The sequence below is a fragment of the Pelophylax lessonae genome, assembly GCF_965119305.1.
Source record: "Pelophylax lessonae genome assembly, contig: HAP1_SCAFFOLD_273, whole genome shotgun sequence".
In the NCBI taxonomy this organism is placed as follows: domain Eukaryota; kingdom Metazoa; phylum Chordata; class Amphibia; order Anura; family Ranidae; genus Pelophylax; species Pelophylax lessonae.
The window spans coordinates 195,017-219,873 of record NW_028120067.1 but is presented as its reverse complement, the minus strand read 5'-3'; the positions used below and the strand labels follow the sequence as shown (position 1 = coordinate 219,873).

Genomic DNA, 24,857 nt, shown 5'->3' with positions numbered 1-24,857 from the left:
GTGTGTCTATGTAAATTGCTTTGTTTCTAACAAGTCTTATGCCTAGCTTGCTCCTATGGATAAGAGGTCAATACCCATTGGTGAAGACTGTATGAGTGGGCGGCGACTGTCAGAGCACGTAAGAGAAATAATTGTTTTCTATAGTATGTGTCATACAAAGACCAGCATTTCCCTAGTGCAGAAATCGCAGATCTCTGCAGATGGTGTGATGACCCCGAACTCTAAACTAATGACCTGTGAAGGATCTAAAGTGTCACCGATTAGCAATGTTTGACCGTCACAGATTTTACTCATTACACCGACACTTTTTTTCATTCAATACATTTTTTATTACAATGTTACTTTTAACAAGATTGCAGTCATAGAATCAGGAAGTAGTAAAAGGAAGAAATCCGATTGGTCAGGAAAATGACTTGTGTGGAATGTGGAGGCGGAGTCATTATTAATTTGTGTACAATACAATACACAACGTGTTACATTATAAAAACAAGGTATTGTAGAAAAGATCACACCATAGAAAATGGGGGAAAGGAGAAAATAAACCCGGATATGAAGGTGACATTTGTGTACGAGGAACACCTTAACAATTACCCCCATTTTATTCTCCAGGGCCTCTGCTTTCAGAAAATATATGCTTGGGGGTTTTATCTAATCTTCAGGTCCAAAATCTGCATTTTACCATGTGTGCAAAAATAATGCAAACACGGCTCTTTAGGTGAAAGGGTTAATGAGAGCTAGATGGGATCACTCTGCTGTGGTCACATTAGAGCGCCCCCTAGCTGCAGCCTGGTAATAACATTGCTAGGAGGTCTATTCATTTATCTGTGTAATGTTCTGGTACCTCTGGTACCCTTGTTTCCATATTTCTCTTTTGCTGATTGCGTCCCATCTTGTTATCTAAGAGACGCATACACCTTTAAGACCGGATGACATCATTACTGAGCGCCGCTATGAGCGGCTATTTCAATCGCCGGCTTTCTCTCACTCATTGCTCGTTCAAACCACATGTTCACCGCACCTTCTCCTGTGAAGTCGGAGCTGCTGGCATTTCCCTTTGCTGAACTGAAGCCGGAACCTCGCTGCTGATCCGTATCTCGCTACGGGATCACCTCTCATTACTGGACTCTATTATTACTAACCTATCTAAGTGATAAGTACCCCACAGGGGATTCCTTACTAACTACATTCCTACTGTCATCTACTACAACTACCAGGACTATCTATATCTATCTATTCATTATCATCTGCATAGACTGTTAGCTCTTGGGACTACCTACAACTATCCTTGCACTAGGTTACTCTGTCTAAAGTATACTCCATCTGTGTCCTCATACCATCTGCACTATACTTTACATCAGAACCTATCTGCCTATTATCACCACCTGCAACTCTCCTTACTACTCCTAAGTGCTCACCATACAAATAGTCTGTCTCTCATCTATACCTTGCATATATTCTATCCCTCCATTATAACATCTGATTGAGTATATGTATACTGTATAACAGGCTGTGCACTATGATGAAGTCCTGAGAGTTGGATATGTTTGTTCAACAGAATCTCTACAAGGCTACTGAGTGTAATAATTCTGCAGCTGTAAATCCATCCACTAACAAAAACGCATGAACGTTACAATCTGCTACATACTTCCAATCTTTATATAAACATCTCCTGACATTTAGGGGTCTATTCATAAAAAAACTGCATAGCAATTCATCTGCCATGTACATTCCTTCTGTGTTAATGAGGGGAAAATATGGATGTTATTGGATATTTGCTGCTTAAATGTTTTCCATTGATTTAAAATTGAAAATAATACATTTGCCACTAGATGGAGCTAATTGCTGTTATACTCAGCGCCATCTAAAGCCCAAATGTGGTATTTTACATATTAAATTAATAGTCGGTTTAATTGACTTGTGTTCTTCACAGTCTAATGTACTCATAAGTGTATGATCTCAGGTGTTAGTATGAAGCCATACCTGATGAAGGAAAGTAAGTGTCATTATGGCCACTAGATGGAGTCACTGTTCATAGGAAATAAAATTTGGCCAAAACCCATCACAGCTGCTGGGTGAACGCTGGTCACATTTGTTTAATTGTTTTTTTTTTTTTTTATTAGACCCTCAAAAGAATCGGGGTTCCTAAAATAAATTAAATGATCTCACCCTGGAACATGTCATATACAACCCTGTGTATAGAGTGCAGTGATCAGGAACATGTCATATACAGTCCTGTGTATAGAGGGCAGTGGTCAGGCAGGAACAGTGGTGTAGCATGGGTTGTCAGCGCCCGGGGCAAGGTAAGTAATTTGCGGCCCAGGCAAGGTAAGTAATTTGCGCCCCCTACACAAATCTACTAGACTACTCTACATTGACACCTACACTGACCTAGCTGACCACTACACAGACCTACCTTATTCATACACTGACCTACCTGATTACTATACTGACACCTACACAGACCTACCTGACCACTACACAAACCTACCTGACCACTACACACACCTACACTGACCTATCTTATTCCTTCACTGACCTACTTTATTCCTGCACTAACCAACCTGATCACTACACTGACCTACCTAATTTCTATACTGACATCTACACAGACCTAACTGACCACTACACAGACCTAGCTGACCACTACACAAACCTACCTGACCACTACACAAACCTACCTGACAATTACACTGACCACTACACAGACCTACCTGATTACTATACTGACACCTACACTGACCTAACTCACCACTACACTGACCTACCTGATCACTACACTGACCTAACTAATTACTATACTGACAATTACACAAACCTACCTGACCACTACACAGACCTATCTGACCACTACACAAACCTACCTGATCACTATACTGACACCTACAGAGACCCATCTGACCACTACAGAGACCTACCTGATTCCAACACTAACCTACCTGATTACTATACTGACACGGGTAGGGGTGGGAGGCGGAAGAATAGATCAAGCCCTTTCTATCTATGCACTCAGGGGTTGTGGTACTTGGGGAGCCACAGTCCATTGTGAATATTGTGTCCGGGTTTCAGGTAGCCTGAATCTCGGACACAGGATTCAAAAACCGAACTGTCCAGGTAGATCCTGGATGGGTGGCAACCCTACAGGAAGCACCAGCTAAGTGAGGTATCCTGGTTAAAGGGTTTTAATAGCGAAGGATTAAAACACTCACAAGAGGTAAAATATACAAGTACTCATCTGGTGTCAGAGTCTGTGGATCCTCCTAGAACCATCCTGCATGATCGCTGTCCTCTGTTCCGGGTGCTGGGCAGAGAGATGGCTGGCTCGGGAGCCTGGAGGTGCCCCAAGAAGCCACGCTAACCAGTGTGGAAGGCACAGCGGAAGTGCCGTCACCGGAAGGATAGGAGGTATCAGACAAGAAGAGAAGCACGGCTACGAGCTCAGAGTATTTGGCTCCTTCTACAGGGAAAAGCTCCTTCTCCAGCAGCCGCAGGTGGTCCTGTGCATTCCTTTATTGTACCCCCATAACCAAAGACCAGTGACGTTTTGTGGACTACCCTTTACCCTGATCATTGGTATTTTTAGATATTTATTGCTGGCTGGACTATATATAATCTCTGTGTGCCAGTATCTCCTTTCTCCATTAGCAGAAACACAGGATCTCCATCTTCCCTACTAACAGAACAGTGATCTCCCTTGTTTACATCGGCAGACAACTTTTCTGCCTCTCTCAGGAACAATTGCCGGGTGCCGATGGACACTGTGTCCGCCGGACCCGCTGATTGGCTACTGCTGTGTCCAGTAAGACCTGGGCGCCCCAGACCCGGAAAAGCAGATGACGTACAGGTACGTGATTCTGCGCAGAACGGCCACCCTACCACAGTACATGTATGTGGGTTGGTCAAAGCAAAAATTCTCCCTGATAAAGAGGCTATGACCTGGTGGACTGCATGCTTAACTCCTGAGCCCAGCTGAGGGCATTTAGGGCCTTAAGATTTAAGATATGGTGGATGTCCACTTTTGGTTTGGGAACTGTGATAAAGTAGAACTTCTCAAATTGTTCTGGCCCCAGACCTAGAAATGCAGATGACGTAGAGGTACGTGATTCTGTCTAGAACGGCCGCCTTGCCGCAGTACAAGTACGTGGAATGGAATCCACCAGGTTTATGACCTGGTGGATTACATGCGGAGCTCCTGGGCCCAGCTGAGGACATTTAGGACCTTAAGATTGAAGATATGGTGGATGTCTCTCCTTTTGGTTTGGGAACTGTGGACAGAGAAGAACTCCTGGAACTCTTCTGGCCTTAGCTCAGTGAGATAGAGTTTGGAAGACTAATGTCATAGACAGGTTGCCAAAAAGTTTAGGGCTTTAGAAAGGACCTCCAATGGCTGTCAATGTGGTGCCTTCTCCACTCTCCATCTCACTAATAAAACCCCAATGGATGACTCTCTATGAACTGATCACATTCCAATCACCGATCATCTAATCATTGGTAAAAAAGAAGACTCGGCACAGAATATTGTACGAAGCGTTTTTATTGTACAAGATCAGAATAAGCGATTACCACACAGTAATGATATGAATAAAATAAAGCTTAAATATTTTATAATAAAATTAACAAATGTGTCAAATGTATTAATAATCATACATTGGTTGGACCGATAAAAATCCAGCGACTTCAATAAATCAAGCTCATGTATTTTCATGAATGTCTATCTGTTGCCCTATGTACTCTGATGATTGCCCACTTGTTGAGCCATGTATTATCATGAATGCCCACCTCTTGCCCCATGTATTGTGGCGATTGCCCACTAAATAATCATCAATGCCCAACTGTTGCCTCATGTATTGCCATATTGTCCATCTCTTGCCCCATGTATTGCGATGATTGCCCACTTGTTGCCACATGTATTGTCATGAATGCCCAGCTGTTGCCCCATGTATTGTCATCATTGCCCATTTGTTGCCCCGTGTATTGCCATGATTGCCTACTTATTGCCCCATGTATTGTCTTGATTGTCCATCTGTTGTCCCATGTATTGTCATTAATGCCCAACTGTATTGTGATTATTTCCTGCCTGTTGCCTCATGTGGGGAGGGATCGGTAAAGGTAGACAGTTAAGTCATGATTTTACCACCCCCTTAAGCTTACATGGCAGCCGGATGGGGCGGTACACATGGCACTGCAATTTGCAGCTGCTGCAAACCTCACACCCCCCATCACATTGGGCAATGGTATTCAACTGAATGGGGTTGTGCCGCAACAGCCCCGATGCATACGGTTGCGGCGTACTGGCGTGGGCTTTACAGGAATAACATAAGGGCTCCCAGCTGCCTGCCAACCCCACAGCGGGTCAGAGGGCGATGCGGGTGTAAACCAACCCCGAGTGGACTGAGGGGGTTTCACATTTTTTTATGGACTAAACAGTTCCACCCGTTACAATCCATCGTCCATTTCCCGTAGTACCAGCAGGGGGTGTACTCTGATGTTTCATTATTTTTCCTTTCTTTTTAAACTTTCCCGCACTCTGAACATAAAAAAACGGAGCCTCTAATATAAGTGTGAATTCTTTGCAGTTTGAAACGTACATAAGGAGTGAAACATTTCCCACACTCTGAACATGAAATAGGACGCTCGCCCGTATGAACTTTCTGGTTTCTAAGAAATAAAACTTTGTATTGAAACCATTTCCCGCACTCGTAACATTAAAAAGGGCGCTCACCTGTGTGTATTCTCTGATGGCTAAGAAGGGTTCCTTTACAATTAAATTTTCCCGCACTCTGAACATGAATAGGGACACTCCCCTGTGTGCATTCTCTGATGGCTAAGGTTTCTTTTCTGATTAAAACATTTCCTGCACCTGGCACATGAATAGGGATGCTCAACCGTGTGTATTCTTTTGATGGCTAAGAAGGCTTACTTCATGAGTAAAACATTTCCCGCACTCTGAACATGAATAGGGATGCTCACCTGTGTGTATTCTCTGATGGCTAAAAAGGGATCCTTTTTCATTAAAACATTTCCCGCACTCAGAACATGAATAGGGACGCTCGCCTGTGTGTATTCTCTGATGCTTAAGAAGGGTTCCTTTTTCCTTAAAACATTTCCCGCACTTTGAACATGAATAGGGAAGCTCACCTGTGTGCATTTTCTGATGCTTAAGAAGTCTTATTTTCTTATTAAAACCTTTCCCGCACTCTGAACATGAATAGAGACGCTCCCCTGTGTGAATTCTATGATGGCTAAGAAGGCTTCTTTTATGATTAAAACTTTTCCCGCACTCTGAACATGAATAGGGACACTCCCCTGTGTGAATTCTCTGGTGCCGGAAAAGGTTTCCTTTCGACTAAAACATTTCCCGCACTCAGAACATGAATAGGGACCCTGAGCTGTGTGTATTTTCTGATGGTAAAGAAGGCTTCTTTTTTATTAAAACATTTCCCGCACTATGAACATGAATAGGGACGCTCCTCTGTGTGAATTCTCTGGTGCTCATGAAGGTGTCCTTTATGACCAAAACATTTCCCGCACTCTGAACATGAATAGGGACGCTCACCTGTGTGTATTCTCTGATGGTTAAGAAAGTTTACTTTATTATTAAAGCCTTTCCCACACTCTGAACATGAATAGGGACACTCACCCGTGTGTATTCTCTGATGGATATGAAGGCTTAGTCCATGATTAAAACATTTCCCGCACTCTAAACATAAATAGGGACGCTCATCTGTGTGTATTCTCTGATGGCGAAGAAGGTTTCCTTTACCATTAAAACATTTCCCGCACTCGGAACATGAATAGGGAAGGTCACCTGTGTGTATTCTCTGATGGCTAAGAAGGCTTCTTTTCTGTTTAAAACATTTCCCGCACTCTGAACATGAGAATGAATTCTCCTTTTTTTTTTTTGAAAATTAATTTTTATTGATTTTTAGAAATACAAAAGGGGGAGGAATAAATGGACTTTGAAGGCACCGTAATAAAAAAACACAACACTTTATTTTGGATAAGTATTAAAACCACAAAAGTATGTATCGACCGATCAACATGGGCAGTTTCATTGATCAGAGGATACAAATGATAGGTGAATGGGGAGGACCTCACCACCTAGAGCATACAATGCAACAAACAATACAAGATTGCATTTGAATGATATACAAAGGAGAAGTAGGGCGCTATACGCTGCACACAGACCGCACCACGGTGCAGGCAACGCAGAGCGTCCTGTACAATATAATAACAGCTTCCAAAAGGAAATAAACCAATATATTCAATTGCTCTACATGTTTCGCCTGGTGTTCAGACTTCATCCGGAGCGGTTTGGAATATAGATTCTGTGTGGTAGGATACAATGAGATTAGTATAATAACATATCATCAGAAAATGAACATTGATGTCGCAAGTTGAGTATGTCCAACCAATTAACACATGTCGCAAATTAGAACACTAACTGGCAAATTGCTAGAATGTTCTCATAATTAACATCTAGAATAGTACAGCTGGCACAGAGGAGGGGGAGGAGATGGTATGCTCCCCTCCAGTCATGGTCAAACTGGGTGGGCTATGGATCACTGATTCAAGGGTCTCAGGAGTAAAGGGGTCACTGTGGGGAACAAGGGAGAAAGTAGCAAGACAAAAAGGATCGTGTAAGTCAGGTAACAATACCTACCCATAGGAAGATGTTGCTGGAGCCAACCAATAGGCACCAGAAGAAACCAATCTTGTAATTAGTAATCACGAGGGGTGACCTGTTGAGGTAGCTGGAGGAGCACGCACTGCTTATGGCCAGATTAAAAGAGAATCAGGTAATCACAATATAGGGTATGCCTGTGGTAAGGAGTAAGATGTCATAGGGCCAGTTAAAGTAGCAGATAACGGCATCAAAAAGATGTAACAAGGGGTAATTATAGCGACAAGTAGCAATATACCCAAGCCAGGAAATATCCCACGAAAATAGATGATGCAGAAAGCATACATAGCAACATTGACAAGAACCAGCACCCACAGGGTTAATGAACCCTAATCAGGAAAGTAAATTAGATATATGGAACACCAACACCTAAAGAGTAAAACCAAAGGGGGAAGTGCCAAATGTCTAAGGACAGAGGCCGTGAAGGGTGGCCAATGTCGGTATTGAAGCCAGTGTATACTTACCTGTCCCATACATAGCCGGACGTAGGGCATAGAGTAAAATAGCAGGCAGTTCCTCCAAAATGAAAAAAGCTAGCAACAAGTAGACAATTAGAGACTAGACTGGAACTCTAGATAGGCAGAGAGACGAAGTAGGGAGATAAGAATTACCATGCAGCGCGTCCTCCAGATGCTCCTCAAGGACACAGATCAGTGACCCCCGGATGGGGAATGACCACCATAACGGAGGCTGGGTAGCTGCCTCCTTTATAGCTCAATTGTTCCCGGGTCAGTGAGTCACCCGGAAGTGACGTCAGTCTGACCCCGGCCGTCCAACCCACGCATGCGCCAAAAAGCCGTGCGTAAAAGGGCAGGAAACGCCGGACTGGCAGAGCGTGGGAGGGGAGGAGCCCACCAGAAGCCCTAGGGTCTAATGGGCTCATATGCCACATCTAAAGCCTCCATCAGGAAGCGTTACAATGTGGCTCCCCGGCCGCACAGTGAAACCTATTGTACTCGAGCAGACCGTTGGCAATGAAGCAGCGCCACCCAGTGAAACCAGGACGTAACAACATCCCCCAATGACAGCCGCACCTATGGAAAGAAAAAGAAGAAAAAGCAGGAATATATTATATTGAATATCAGATCCATGAATGAATGATGTTAGATATAGAGAGATAAACAAATAAAATTCCAGCCATGGCAAAAGCCCAACCATATGGGTGTCTGCAATGAGAAGGAACAACCTTCAAACTGAAAAAATATATATCGAACAGTAGGGGTGCAGAAAATGCGCACCAGGTCCAATGAACCATATATGAATCACAGGAATAGTCCAAAGAAGGGAGAGGAGGGGGGGGGGTTTAGGAAAGGGAAGGTAGGGGAGAGTGGTAGAATTACAAAAAGGATTTGAAAGACTGTGCCTCATTCAACCCTGGGCGGCAGGTGGCATTGAGGCGTAGGATCCAGAGTGCCTCACGTTGTAAACATTCTAGCAATTTGCCAGTTAGTGTTCTAATTTGCGACATGTGTTAATTGGTTGGACATACTCAACTTGCGACATCAATGTTCATTTTCTGATGATATGTTATTATACTAATCTCATTGTATCCTACCACACAGAATCTATATTCCAAACCGCTCCGGATGAAGTCTGAACACCAGGCGAAACATGTAGAGCAATTGGATATATTGGTTTATTTCCTTTTGGAAGCTGTTATTATATTGTACAGGACGCTCTGCGTTGCCTGCACCGTGGTGCGGCCTGTGTGCAGCGTATAGCGCCCTACTTCTCCTTTGTATATCATTCAAATGCAATCTTGTATTGTTTGTTGCATTGTATGCTCTAGGTGGTGAGGTCCTCCCCATTCACCTATCATTTGTATCCTCTGATCAATGAAACTGCCCATGTTGATCGGTCGATACATACTTTTGTGGTTTTAATACTTATCCAAAATAAAGTGTTGTGTTTTTTTATTACGGTGCCTTCAAAGTCCATTTATTCCTCCCCCTTTTGTATTTCTGACATTCAGGACGTGGCACATGTTCCTTTATTTTATTACGCCCCTGTCTTTTGCTGCACCAGGGATAGGCGTAGATATTCTATTTAATTTATTGATTTTTAAACATAGAAATAAAAATAACACAAAAAAACAGACAAGAAACAAACAAGGCAACCAAAACAACTCCCCACCCCCCCCCCCAACCGCAGTGCAATGCTCATGTACTACAATACTTATAGGAAAATGGAAAAGGAGAACCTCCCAGGAGAACCTCAACGCGGTAGTGTCTCCCCCACACAGACTCTCCCCCAGGTCCATACCCCAACCTCCCCCACCCTCTCACCACTGCTTGTCGTCTGCTAGGCATAGACTTCATTTGTTACCTCCCTAAGTATCAGGGGACCTCAACTCACCCCTCTAAGGTGACCGTCACCTTCACCGGTGGCAGACCACAATCACCTCCGAGAAGAGTAGATGGCCTCTCAGTCCAACCCTGCCATATAACGCATCCTCGTGGACCGCAAGTTACGTCACTTCCAGAGATAGTGCCCTGTGAATAGTGAAGAGGAGGATCCCATAGCCACATATCTGGCCTGATTGAGAGTGTTCTGAAACGTTTACAAGTGTTCACTAGCCAGAGTTTCAGCATGGATGGCTGAGAAAGGTCTGGTGAGTGAGGGACTAGGAGGGGAGCAGTGTGTGTTACCACCTGGCACTGCTTATGAAGAAGAGTCACTCATATCAGCACTTTTACTGAACACTGCATAGATTTTTTAATGAAGAGACTTTTTTTGCTGATTTAATGATTTTTTTGGATTACTTAATGCACATTATTTAAATGAATTTATTTATTACCATAGAAAAGTTTTTTGCATAACAGATTTGTTTATATATGCTGCACATTATATATTGCACTTTATTTATGAACAATTTATTTAGCACAGATACACTTTATGCACAATATTTAGCACTTTATTAATATTATGGGATTCATTTGACACTGACACACCTTACTAGTATTTATTTATTACCTGAGCAGCGCTGACACTTTCATTTATTATCACTTTAGAACCAATCCTTCTTCTTCAGCTGCAGCTCATTGTCTTAATTTAATTAATTTATTAATCTAATTTAAATTATATAACACCATAAGCGCAGGTACCCGTTTTTAGCTAGTGTTTCCCGGCAATACAGCCGAGCTGCAATTAAAAAATTGACCACACGGTGGCAGTGTTTCCCAGGCATATAGGTGGTTGCAGTTACAAAATTGGCCACACGGTGGCAGTGTTTCATGGCAATTGCCGAGCTGCAGTTACAAAATTGGCCACACGATGGCAGTGTTTCCCAGAAATACAGACGAGCTTCAGTTACATAATTGGCCACACGGTGACAGTGTTTTCCGGCAATACAGCCGAGCTGCAATTACAAAATTGACCACACGGTGGCAGTGTTTCCCAGGCATATAGGCGGTTGCAGTTACAAAATTGGCCACACGGTGGCAGTGTTTCATGGCAATTGCCGAGCTGCAGTTACAAAATTGGCCACACGGTGGCAGTGTTTCCCAGAAATACAGACGAGCTGCAGTTACATAATTGGCCACACGGTGGCAGTGTTTCACAGCAATACAGATGAGCTGCAGTTACAAAATTAGCCACACGGTGGCAGTGTTTCCCAGGAATATGGGCGGTTGCAGTTACAAAATTGGCCACATGGTGGCAGTGTTTCCTGGCAATATAGCCGAGCTGCAGTTACAAAATTGGCCACACGGTGGCAGTGTTTCACAGCAATACAGACGAGCTGCAATTACAAAATTGACCACACGGTGGCAGTGTTTCCCAGGAATATAGGCGGTTGCAGTTACAAAATTAGCCACACAGTGGCAGTGTTTCCTGGCAATATAGACGAGCTGCAGTTACAAAATTGGCCACACGGTGGCAGTGTTTCCCAGCAGTACAGCCGAGCTACAGTTATAGAATTAGCCACACGATGGCAGTGTTTCCCGGTAATACAGCCGAGCTGCTGTTACAAAGTTGACCACACGGTGGCAGTGTTTCCCAGGAATATAGGCGGTTGCAGTTACAAAATTGGCCACACGATAGCAGTGTTTCCCAGCAATACAGCCGAGCTGCAGTTATAAAATTGGCCACACGGTGGTAACTGCAGCTCGGCTGTATTGCCGGGAAACACTGCCACCGTGTGGCCAATTTTATAACTGCAGCTCGGCTGTATTTTTCGGAAAACACTGCCACCGTGTGGCCAATGTTGTAAGCATACAATTGTGTCACCTGAGCTGGAATTTCAGTCCAGGAAGTAATTGCTGACCCTAAATGCTATATGAACAGAGATGACTCCATCCACCCAATGAATACAATGTCAGGAGGAGTACTGTGATATCTTTAGAGGTTATAAATACTTGGAAGTGTCACAAGGACATACATGCACCTAACATGAAAAAATACATTCTGATGCTGGGTCCACTTTGAAGCGACTCACTAAAAAGAAGGAAAGCCTAAAACAAATAAAATACTTTCCACTCCATGCTACCGAGCTCCTTTGTCTTTATTTAGCATCCAGCACACTTCCAGGAGTGCGCCCCCTGCTGTTCCTGTTGTCTATTGGCTCCTGCACCATTAAAAGTCACAGTAGTGACATCGGGGCCAATGGAAGGGGTGGCACAGTGCCGCGGGGTACCTGGAAGTATGGCGGATTTGGTGACATAGGGGCCAATGGAAGGAGTGGCACAGTGCCGCGGGGTTCCTGGAAGTATGCCGGATTTGGTGACATAGGGGCCAATGGAAGGGGTGGAACAGTGCTGCCGGGTACCTGGAAGTATGGCGGATTTGGTAAAATAGGGGCCAATGGAAGGGGTGGCACAGTGCCGTGGGGTTCCTGGAAGTATGCCGGATGTGGAAGCGTCTTCAGCAAGCTTATCTTTTGCAGACAGCGGAGTTCAGTGGTGCCCCCCGAGGTAAGTGATAATGATTTTCTTTACAGGCTGAATTTGGCTGCATTTTGTTAACCTCCTGGTGGCCCTTTAAGTGGGTGTCAGCATTGGGAGGTGGCTTCCCGATTACACAATTGCTGTGATTAGCTGTCACAGTGGTCACATAATTGGAAGTTCATCCCTGTGGCTCCCGATCACAAAGAGAGATTGGGAGCTGTCAGTGACAGCTCAGTCAGGGTACTGGGAGAACACAGCGAGTGTGCGCTCAGCACAGAATCAGGGCTGTAAGGACGCACATGTGGGGTGGCTTGGCCTTGTGTAGCCGGTGGAATACCATGGAGTTCTGTGATCAGAGGGGAGCTGGACGTGTGACCCCCCCCCCCCATTCATGTTTACCGCACACCTCCAGCTTCAGAGGCCAGATGCTGGCGGAGCACAGAGCACATTAGTAAGACACATAAATGTGTATTTTTTTCTTTTTACAGGACTTTCCTCAGATATTTTAAGTCCCCATCATAGGTTCATTACGAGGTTCTCGGCGCATGAAGGGATACTTCGTAATGTGCTCCTTAAACATTGGCCTATTCTGACACAGGACTATACCCTTAATAAATACTTGGGACCCAAACCAAATTTGGTTTTTAGGAGGGCTGTCTCACTTAGGGATAGCCTCACAAAAAGCCATTACACCACTGAGGCTCCCCATCATCACACTAAAAAGGGCACATACCCCTGTGGCTCATGCAACAGGTGCCCCTGGATCCACACTGGCAAGGGCATTCGCTTACCCAACGGCCGCTGGCTAAAATCCAAACATTACGCTGATTGTAGTACACAAGGAGTGGTCTACTTAATGACCTGCCAGTGTGGCTCGTACTACATCGGTAAAACAATACGCACACTGGGACAAAGGATAGGGGACCACTTATACCATTCTGAGGGAGGCATGTATCAGACAAGTGTCAGTCGACACATAAATCTCCATCATAAGTTTAACAATTCAGTTGTATCCTTTTTCGTCCTGGAGGTCGTTCCCCCAGACCCCCGAGGCGGAAATTGGGACAGACGCATACTCCAAAAGGAGTCCTATTGAATCGAAGCACTAGATGCCACCAGACCCCCAGGAATCAACGAAATGGTGACTTATAAACCCTTTTTGGGATAATTTAATCATCTATAGTTTATAACCAATATACTTTGTATATATCACTGATTGTTCTTCTTTTTGATCCTGTCACCACATATCTTAGTTGAGACCTTGCAATACATTTCCTATATGTGACCGATGGTCTCCACGGTCCAATCCTTTGGACCTATCATTCTAGTTACATATATGCTGCCTTGTCAAAAACATTTAACGGAGCTTTGCTTCCCGGATACGTCCTAAATTGCCAATGACCGTGCTGTTTCCCACATTGTGCGGAAAGATGGAATAGCAGGCCCCTTTATGGCCTGCGTTCCTATGGGTTTAGTTATGAGAGGTGAAGGCCAAGTCCATTGACCTTGGTAGTGTGTTTTACTTTTGTCTCACTCTTTCTAATTCATTCTTTTGTGGTTTCCCATGAATGCTAACTAATAGTTGTTTATTCCATACCAGTGACATTAATTTTCTATGTGTCAATTATGCTTTCTGTGTGTCTCTTTTTTACACAGATAATTATTCAAATGTTGTTAATATATTTTTTCTAGCAGCCATAGATGGACAATTCTTGCCCACATGGCTGTTAGTATGCATTGTATATGTAAACACTTCAATAGGGTGTTCTATATAATTTATGTATTGTTTATTGTTTCATTAATTATACAATTGCTGGAATATTGACACAAATGTGTCTTTAAGGTTGCTTTCTAGCCACTGCATACGTGCAATCCCATGCTATCTCCTTCTCCCCCTGCAGGGGTCGCCATGACCCAGCACCCCCAACGGATGTGTGGTCTCTGGGCCGGCCGAGACTGTGGGGCTTGATTCCCTTCATATCCGGTCTGGTGGCTGTGCATTGCCGCTATCGCGGCACTTTGGTGCACAGCACGGCGCATGCTCCATCACCTGGACTACGCTGTTAGGGACCTGACTCGACGTACTGACGTCACTTCCGCCCGGAGGTGTGTCACTGCGCCGAGTTGAGGGTTGGCTTAAAAACCAGTACAGCGGCATCATCATTTCAGATGCCGCTGTCTATGCAGACAGATGACCTAGAGGTAAGGAGTGCTGAGCCATTATGTTTGACTCCAATACGGATTTTTTTACGAATCTGTCCCTGATGTTGCTTTCTCTGTATATCCATCCAGACTACACGCTGCTGGTGACGCCATGGAGACATTTTTCCCCTCTTTTGTTTTCCTTTTCCAGTCCTTTCCTCCCCTTCCTTTTTTCCTTTTTTACCCCCTCCCCCCCACCACCCCCCTCTTTCTCTCCATGCTGGCTGAGCAAGTTACCTCAGTATCATACTGTTGTAATCAGAATTAAGACTCCCGGCACTCCAAAACAGCATCTCGGGTTACAAGTGTCCTTTCAGTTTGGCCTGACAGATGATACACTGTCTTAGGCTTGGTAAGTTGAATTTTCACTTTGCTCCACCCCTACCTCTAACCTTAAAGGTCTGTCTGCTATCCAAGAACACTAATTTAGAAAAAAATCTTTTCTGATTTCTACAGAGAGTGACATACACTACTCTGTTAAGCATTTGAGACAACTATATCCATTATTGTCTACATACAGGTATTTATGCTTATAGCAAGAAGGTTCTCCCCTGCCTTTTTTCCTTTGATATATAAAAATCTCTTTCTTCAAAAAACTTTTTACTTCACAAACTTTTGCATGCCAATATCCCCTCCACATCCGTTGGTGAGGCGTTCACTGGGTGGTGACCCGCATCTGCATGGGGTGAGATAGACATGGGACCCTGGTGTGCATGCATATGCAGTGGCTTTGAGACGCATCAATTCATTCATATGTTGTATTCTAATATATATCTTCTATTACACAGGATTTGACAAGGCAAAAAGACCACTATTTGGTATTAAACCCCTGAAGAAGCGGACCCACTTGTCCGCGAAACATGTTGGGTAGATGCCAGGTGCTCATTTGACCACCGGCTATCGTCTCATGTGTTTATATCTATTGCCTGCTCCTTTACGTGTATGTCAAATTTGGATACAATAATGTTTTTACATTCCCATTGTATGTATTATTGTATGTTTTTTTGTGTGTTTTTAAATTTTGTTGAATAATAAACATGTATTTTTTATAAATATGTCATCTACTTTCTAGATATATAGTACCGTCAAAATCCCACCAGCCCTCCATTTTCCCCCTTTTTTTCTAGCCATCCTCACATTCTGTATTTCTCTCCTTTTTTTCCTTTTTACTTTATTCCCCCCTTTTTTCTCGTTTTCTTGTTTTCCTTTTTTTTCCCCCTTTCTTTCACTCTCTTACTCTACTTTCTTTCTCTTCGTTCGTTTTTGTTTTTCTTTTTTCCTTTTCTTTTTTTCTTTCCCTCTCCCCCCTCTCTCTCTATACCTATCTGATTTTTTGCTTCCTATCTTTTCCTTTTTCTTTTACAATTGAGAATTTAGTCCTAGTGTTGAGGATCTTTTCACCCAGATCCTACTTAGACTATCCTCTCTAGTTATCAAGTCCCCATTTTCACTTCGTAGCACGTTGTTGCACTATGCGCATAGGGCGGCCAATTTACACCGATCAGCCATACATTTATAACCACTGAGAGGTTCAATGAATACCATTGGTTATCTTGTTACAGTGGCATCTGACAATTTGGTGGGATTTATTAGGCAGCAAGTAAACATGTTGTCCCTGAAGTTGATATGTTAAAAGCAATAAAATGGGTATCACAGTTTGCTGTGTATGGAGCTGTGAAGCCGCAGACCAGTCAAGGTGCTCATGCTGACCCATCTCCACAGACAAATGTATCTACAATGGGCATGTGAGCATCAGAACTGGACCAGAGAGCAATATAAAAGAAAATGTGATCCATCAGACCAGGCCACCTTCTTCCATCATGTGGATGTCCTGGGTTATGTGTGCGTCACTTGCCTGCCTAGGAAAGAGGTGGCACCAGGATGCAGTATGGGAAGAAGGCAATGTTTTTTATGTCTTCAGATTGTTAAATGGTGGTAAAATTGGTGATAAGTACATGCAGCTGAGATGATTGGACATGCCTGTGAAGCGGAGGCGTTCAAGCGTTCGCCAAGTGACAGCATTCACAGCTGATTCAAAATTTCAGTATGTGATATTACTGGGGATTTGAACCCATGGTTGCAGGGTGCATAGTAGTGATCGAACGGTTGCCGATAACGATATTTTGGCGATCGCATATCGGTATTGGCCGATATTGGCCAATATTTTTGTACATTTAAAATTTTGCAAAAAAAACACAAGTTTCAACACAAATCTGTTACTGAAAATGTAAAACTTTATTTATTTACATTTTTAACATTAAGGGCTCCTTCGCCACAACTTAACTGCATAGGAACTGATAGGAAAACTTCACTTGCAGGGACATTTAGTTTCACATTATTCTGATTGTGCATTAATGCATAATAAAGTGCTACAGTAGTGCACTCACTCACTGAAATGATTTCAAATCACTACTGCAATGCAGTCAGTGCAAAACTGCTAGAAAAAAGCTAGACAACAACAAAAGCTACACAGTGGATTGGATTGGAGTCAGTGGAATACTGCTGCACTATGGCACTTACAGCAACTACTGCAGTCAGTGTGAAACTGCTAGAAAAAAAGCAAGGCAACAGCTACACAGTGGATTGGAGTCAGTGGAATACTGCTGCAGTAGGGCACTCACTCACAGTGACTGCAGTAGTGATTTAAAATTATTGCAGCAGTGAGTGGCGCAGTACTGCAGCAGTATTCCACTGACTCCAATCCACTGTCTAGATTTTTTTCTATCACTTTTGCACTGACTGCAGCACAGTGCAGTCAGTGCAAAACTGCTAGAATAAAAGCTAGACAAAAGCTAGACAGTGGATTGGAGTGGACTCAGTGGACTGGTGGACAGACACTACTACTACTACACTTCAATACTCCCAGTTAAGTAGAACAATATTCTAGTGCAGAAAGCAGAACATTTCAGCATGTTCACCAGTTAAACGGCTTCTTTTCTTTTCATAAATTGCTGCCACTTCACTAAAAACACGCTCACTTGGTACTGAGGAAGGAGGAGAAGAAAGGTATCTTCTAGCATGGGAAGCAAGTCTTTTGTAGCGTGCCTCGTTTTCTTTCCACCACTGAAGAGGATCACTTCTTCTGTCAATTACTGGTTCCTTCAAATAGAGATGAAGTTCATCATCCAGGCTCATTATTGCTGATTCTGATGAATCCTCTGCATGAGGCCCCAATAAAACGCTGAACATTGCATCTATTTGACCACGATGAATTTTCTCTTCTGTCCGTTGTCTTTTTGGACATTTTTCTCTTGCATCCTGCTCTTCCACATCAGAAACCTTCTCTTCTTGACTTTTCTTTTCGTCAGGAGGAACCTCCTGCACCTTCTGTTGAATATCTTCTGTCAGCCATTGCTTTGCCTTGGCCAATACATCATCAGAAGAGAAGGGATGGTTCTTGTATCGAGGATCTAAAAGACATGCAAGCACAACATTTTTATTCTCCTCATGCTTCTCAAACCTTTTGGTGAGGCTGTCCCTCATGGCCTGCCTACATGCTTTGATGCCACGTGTGTTGGGTCCTTCCTTCTGTTGAAGAAGCATCTTCAGGACTCTCACACATGGGATCACAGAGGAAACAGATGAGTCGTAATGACTCACCTCCAGTGTCACTTCCTCAATGGGTACGAGCGTCTCTATAATGTTGGCTACTATGTCCCATTGATCTGCAGTAGGGCAAGAATGTCCTCGAAGTCCATATTCACCAGAATATATGGTGAGAGCTCGCTTCTGCTCCAGCATCCTTTGTAACAAGGGTAGTGTTGAGTTCCATAATGTTGGAACAGCCTGTATCAGGTTGTTTTTGGGTAGGCCAAGGTCTTCCTGAATGCACCTCAGTCGCTGCTTGGCAAGAACAGAATGGTGGAAATGGCCTGCACACTTCTTCAGCATGGTAATATGTCCAGCAAAGCTTTCTGGTTCAACAGACCATCATTTACCACCAGTTGGAGGGTGTGTGCCATGCAACTGAGGTCTGACACTTCAGCAAGTCTCATACCTTTAGCCATGTTCGCTCCACTGTCTCGCAGCACAAGCATCACTCGGTCTTTGCTGATTCCCCATTCTTCTAGCATGCCTAGAAACTTTTCTTTAAAGTACTCCCCAGTGTGGGACCCTTGCATCACTTTTGTATTCAACACCAAATGCCTTCTTGTCCATCCGCTGTCAATGAAGTGCCATGTAAGACTCAAAAACAATATTTTTTACTTTCTGCCATAAAACATTCAATAAAAAAAAAAAAATGTAAAAAATCGAATTTCTTCATCAATTTAGGCCAATATGTATTTTACTAAATAATTTTGGTAAATAAAAAATCCCAATAAGTGTTTATTGATTGGTTTGCACAAAAGTTATTGTGTCTGCAAACGGTGGGATATTTTTATAGAATTTCTTTAATTTTTTCTAGTACTGGCGGCGATCAGCGACTTATAGCGGGACTGTGACATTGTGGTGGACAAATCGGACAGCTAACTGATACTTTTGTTGGGGACCAGTGACACCAATACAGTGATCAGTGCTAAAAAAAATATGCACTGTCACTACTAATGACACTGGCAGGGAAGGGAAAAACATCAGGGGCAATCAAAGGGTTAAATGTGTTCCTAGGGAGTGCTTACTTACTGTGGGGGAGGTGCTTTAACTGTGGGAAGGCAGAGATCTGTGTTCCTGCTTAGCAGAATCATACAGGAAGCTCGGGTCGTCACCTTTTCTTCAAGCCAAACCTGAACACTTTAGCCGCACACGGCAAAATATTATTTTTAAGGGGGAACACAGAACGGTGATCTCCCTTGTTTACATTGGCAGACCACTGTTCTGGCTCTCTCAGGAACGACTGCCGGGTGGCGACGGACATCATGTCTGCCAGACCCGCTGATTGGCTCCCGCTGGGCGCTGGTGGCACGTGTGCATGCCCCAGACCCGAAAATGCAGCTGACGTACAGTACATGGGGTGGTCAAAACAAAATGTCTCCCTGATAAAGAGAGAGGCTATGACCTGGTGGATTACATGGGGAACTCCTGGGCCCAGCTGAGGACATTTAGGGCCTTAAGATTGAAGATGTGGGGGATGTCTCCTTTTGGTTTGGGAACTGTGGACAGAGAAGAACTCCTGGAACTCTTCTGGCCTTAGCTCAGTGAGATAGAGTTTGGAAGACTAATGTCATAGACAGGTTGCCAAAAAGTTTAGGGCTTTAGAAAGGGCCTCCAATGGCTGTCAATGTGGTGCCTTCTCCACTCTCCATCTCACTAATAAAACCCCAATGGATGACTCTCTATGAACTGATCACATTCCAATCACCGATCATCTAATCATTGGTATAAAAGAAGACTCGGCACAGAATATTGTACGAAGAGTTTTTATTGTACAAGATCAGAATAAGCGATTACCACACAGTAATGATATGAATAAAATAAAGCTTAAATCTTTTATAATAGAATTAACAAATGTGTCAAATGTATTAATAATCATACATTGGTTGGACCAATAAAAAGCCGGCTACTTCAATAAATCAAAAAGGAGCAACAACATGAAGCAACCAATAAAAAAGGTTCAACAGTGAAAGATAAATCCTGATTGGCTGCTGTGGGTTAATGCATGTTACAGTGATCTTTTTCCTTCCAGTAGGTTAGATCTATATACATATTTATAAGTAGAACACAAAAAGAATAAAACATTTCCCGTTAGGTCCTCATACAGTTGCATAATAGAACATGTATTGTCATGATTGTTTGTCTGTTGCCCCATGTATTATGATGATTGCCCGTCTGTTATATATCATACCATATATTGTCAGGATCACCAGCCTGTTGCCTCATGTATTGTCATGATTCCCTGCCTGTTGCCTCATGTGGGGAGGGATCGGTAAAGGTAGACAGTTGAGTCATGATTTTACCACCCCCTTAAGCTTAAATGGCAGCCGGATGGGGCGGGACACATGCCACTGCAATTTGCGGCTGCTGCAAACCCCGCACCCCCGGGCACATTGGGCAATGGTATTCAACTGAATGGGGTTTGCCGCAACAGCCCCAATGCATACGGTTGCGGCGTACTGGCGTGGGCTTTACAGGGTTAACATAAGGGCTCCCAGCTGCCTGCCAAACCCACAGCGGGTCAGAGGGCGATGCGGGTGTAAACCAACCCCGAGTGGACTGTGGTGGTTTCACATTTGTTTATGGACTAAACAGTTCCACCCGTTACAATCCAGCGTCCATTTCCTGTAGTACCAGCAGGGGGCGTACTCTGATGTTTCATTATATTTCCTTTATTTTTACACTTTCCCGCACTCTAAACATGAAAACTGAGCCTCTAATAGAAGTGTTAATTCTTTGCCGTTTGAAGCGTACATAAGGAGTGAAACATTTCCCGCACTCTGGATATGAAATAGGACGCTCGCCCGTATGAACTTTCTGGTTTCTAAGAAATAAACCTTTGTTTGGAAAACATTTCCCGCACTCGTAACATTAAAAAGGGCGCTCACCTGTGTGTAAGTAGGTGTTCTTTCTAAGTAAAACATTTCCCGCACTCTGCACAAGATTAGAGACGTTCTCCTATATGAACTTTCTGGTGTCTAAAAAGTAAACATTTAAGTGCAAAACATTTCCCGCACTGTGAACATGAATAGGGACGCCCACCTGTGTGTATTCTCTGATGGCTAAGAAGGCTTCCTTTATTATTAAAATATTTCCCTCACTCTGAATATTAACAAGGAATCTAACCTGTGTGTATTTTCTGATGCTTAAGAAGGTGTCCTTTTTGACTAAAACATTTCCCGCACTCTGAACATGAATAGGGACGCTCACCTGCGTGTATTCTCTGATGTCTAAGAAGGCTTGTTTTCTCATTAAAACATTTTCCGCACTCTGAACATGCATAGGGAAGCTCACCTGTGTGTATTCTCTGATGGCTAAGAAGGCTTTCTTTACGAATAAAACATTTCCCGCACTCTGAACATGAATAGGGACGCTCACCTGCGTGTATTCTCTGATGTCTAAGAAGGCTTCCTTTCTCATTAAAACATTTTCTGCACTCTGAACATGCATAGGGAAGCTCACCTGTGTGTGTTCTCTGATGGCTAAGAAGGCTTCCTTTACAAATAAAACATTTCCCGCACTCTGAACATGAATAGGGACACTCACCTGTGTGTATTCTCTGATGTCTAAGAAGGACTCCTTTATCATTAAAACATTTCCCGCACTCTGAACATGAATAGGGACACTCACCTGTGTGTATTCTCTGATGTCTAAGAAGGTGTTCTTTATTACTAAAACATTTCCCGCATTCTGAACATGAATAGGGACGCTCACCTGTGTGTATTCTCTGATGTCTAAGAAGGTGTTCTTTATTACTAAAACATTTCCCGCATTCTGAACATGAATAGGGACGCTCACCTGTGTGTATTCTCTGATGTCTAAGAAGGTTTCTTTTCACATTAAAACTTTTCCCGCACTCTGAACATGAATAGGGAAGCTCACCTGTGTGTAGTCTCTGATGACTAAGAAGGCTTACTTTATAATTAAAACATTTCCCGCACTCTGAACATGAATAGGGACGCTCACCTGTGTGTATTCTCTGATGGTTAAGAAGGTTTCCTTTATGATTAAAACATTTCCCGCACTCTGAACATGAATAGGGAAGGTCATCTGTGTGTATTCTCTGGTGGCTAAGAAGGTTTCTTTTATGTTTAAAACATTTCCCGCACTCTGAACATGATAGTGAATTCTCTCCTGTATGGTATAAAGAAGATTCCCTGAGATGAGATGGTTTCCCGCACCCGTCGGCACTGTCAGATATTAGAGGACTATGTGAAGTATCAGGAGATTCCAATGATCTCCTCCAATGGTGAGGTCTGTCATGTATATTATGAGGAACGGGATTTACTTCTGGAGAAGATGCCATGTCATTATCTTCTGTAGTCACATCTTCCTCCGATGTCCTTCTATTCCCACCACAGAGTCCGTCTGTCAGAAGACAAGAAAAATTACCAAGAGTTTTCCACACTCATATACACTGCTCAACACTTTATAATCAGAGTATAGCATCAAGTCAGGGAAACTCCTGCTGGGATATTCATCTGGTCAGTGAAGTAGCAGAGGGGGTTGTTAATCGGTTTCAGCTGGACAGGGCCGTAGAAGGTCCTTAACCCATCAGCAGGACCGGTATCTGCTCCTTTGTGCAAGGAGGAACAGGATGAGCGCTGCCAGAGCCCTACAAAATGACCTCCAGCAGGACACTGGTGTGAATGTCTCTGACCAAACAATCAGAAACAGACTTCATGAGGGTGGCCTGAGGGCCCGACGTCCTCTAGTGGTCCCTGTGCTCACTGCCCGGCACTGTGGAGCTCGATTGGCATTTGCCATTGAACACCAGAATTGGCAGCTCCACCACTGGCACCCTGTGCTTTTCACAGATGAGAGCAGGTTCACCCTGAGCACATGTGACAGACGTGAAAGGGTCTGGAGAAGCCGTGGAGAACATTATGCTGCCTGTAACATCGTTCAGCATGACCGGTTGGGTGGTGGGTCAGTGATGGTCTGGGGAGGCAAATCCATGGAGGGACGCACAGACCTCTACAGGCTAGACAATGGCACCCTGACTGCCATTAGGTATCAGGATGAAATCCTTGGACCCATTGTCAGACCCTATGCTGGTGCAGTGGGTCCTGGGTTCCTCCTGGTGCACAACAATGCCCGGCCTCATGTGGTGAGAGTATGCAGCCAGTTCCTGGAGGATGAAGGAATTGATACCACTGAATGGCCCCCAGATTCGCCTGACCTGAATCCAATAGAACACCTCTGGGACATTCTGTTTCAGTCCATCCGATGCCCCCAGGTTGCACCTCAGTCTGTTCAGGAGCTCAGTGATGCCCTGGTCCAGATCTGGAAGGAAATACCCCAGGACACCATCCATGGTCTCATTAGGAGCATGTCCCAACGTTGTCAGGCATGCATACAAGCACGTGGGGGCCATACACACTACTGAGGTCCATTCTGAGGTCCTGCAATGACATTTCACCAAAATGGACTCGCCTGCTGCATCATTTTTTCACTTTGATTTTTGGGGTGTCTTTGAATTCAGCCCTCTGTAGGGTGATAATTTTCATTTCCATCAAATGATGTGGCATCCTTTCCTTCCTAACACATTACCCAGTCTATACCAGTATAGATCCTAACACATTACCCAGTCCATACCAGTATAGATCCTAACACATTACCCAGTCCATACCAGTATAAATCCTAACACATTATCCAGTCCATACCAGTATAGATCTTAACACATTACCCAGTCCATACCAGTATAGATCCTAACACATTACCCAGTCCATACCAGTATAGATCCTAACACATTACCCAGTTCATGCCAGTATAGATCCTAACACATTACCCAGTCCATACCAGTATAGATCCTAACACATTACCCAGTCCATGCCAGTATAGATCCTAACGCATTACCCAGTCCATACCAGTATAGATCCTAATGCATTACCCAGTTCATACCAGTATAGATCCTAACACATTACCCAGTCCATACCAGTATAGATCCTAACACATTACCCAGTCCATACCAGTATCTGGGTCCTGAATCTAGGGAAGACAACACTGAGAAGAATCTCCACACTGAAGCAGAGCTGGGAACGTACCCGTCAGGTGCAGGCAGGGGCAAGCACAGAGGAGGGCGGAGATACAAGGGTGCAGGCATCAGAGCAGAGTAGTTGGGTGACAGTTAGGAAGGGTAGAAGAGAACAAGGCACTTGTCATACTCTCACCACATGAGGCCGGGCATTGTCGTGCACCTGGGCTGGAGCACCCCAATAAATACGCTCTGTTGCATGATGTTGGGGAATCCAGTCAGGGACCAGCATTGGTGGAGCAGAGGGACACCCCTTGCTGCCAGGGGAAGAACTCCTCCAGTGAGGGCGGGGGCAAGGGAAAGGAAAGACAGGTCCTGGTGGTAGGGGACTCAATTATTAGAAGGACAGAGCGGGCAATCTGTCAAAATGACCGTAGGTGCCGTTGTCTGTTGTTTACTGGACGCTCGGGTTCGGCACATCGCGGATCGGGTGAACAGATTATTGGGTGGGGCTGGGGAAGACCCA

At 44.0% G+C, this 24,857-nt stretch overlaps 1 pseudogene across 1 annotated transcript; it reads right to left on the bottom strand.

Annotated features, from left to right (window-relative positions):
- Nucleotides 1-5,878: 5,878 nt before the first annotated feature.
- LOC309543659 lies at nt 5,879-24,532 on the bottom strand (annotated as a pseudogene). Its single transcript has 4 exons — nt 24,528-24,532; nt 21,481-22,424; nt 8,648-8,715; nt 5,879-6,533 (listed from the first exon to the last, which is right to left on the bottom strand). The product of its transcript is annotated as an uncharacterized misc_RNA (transcript).
- Nucleotides 24,533-24,857: the final 325 nt, after the last annotated feature.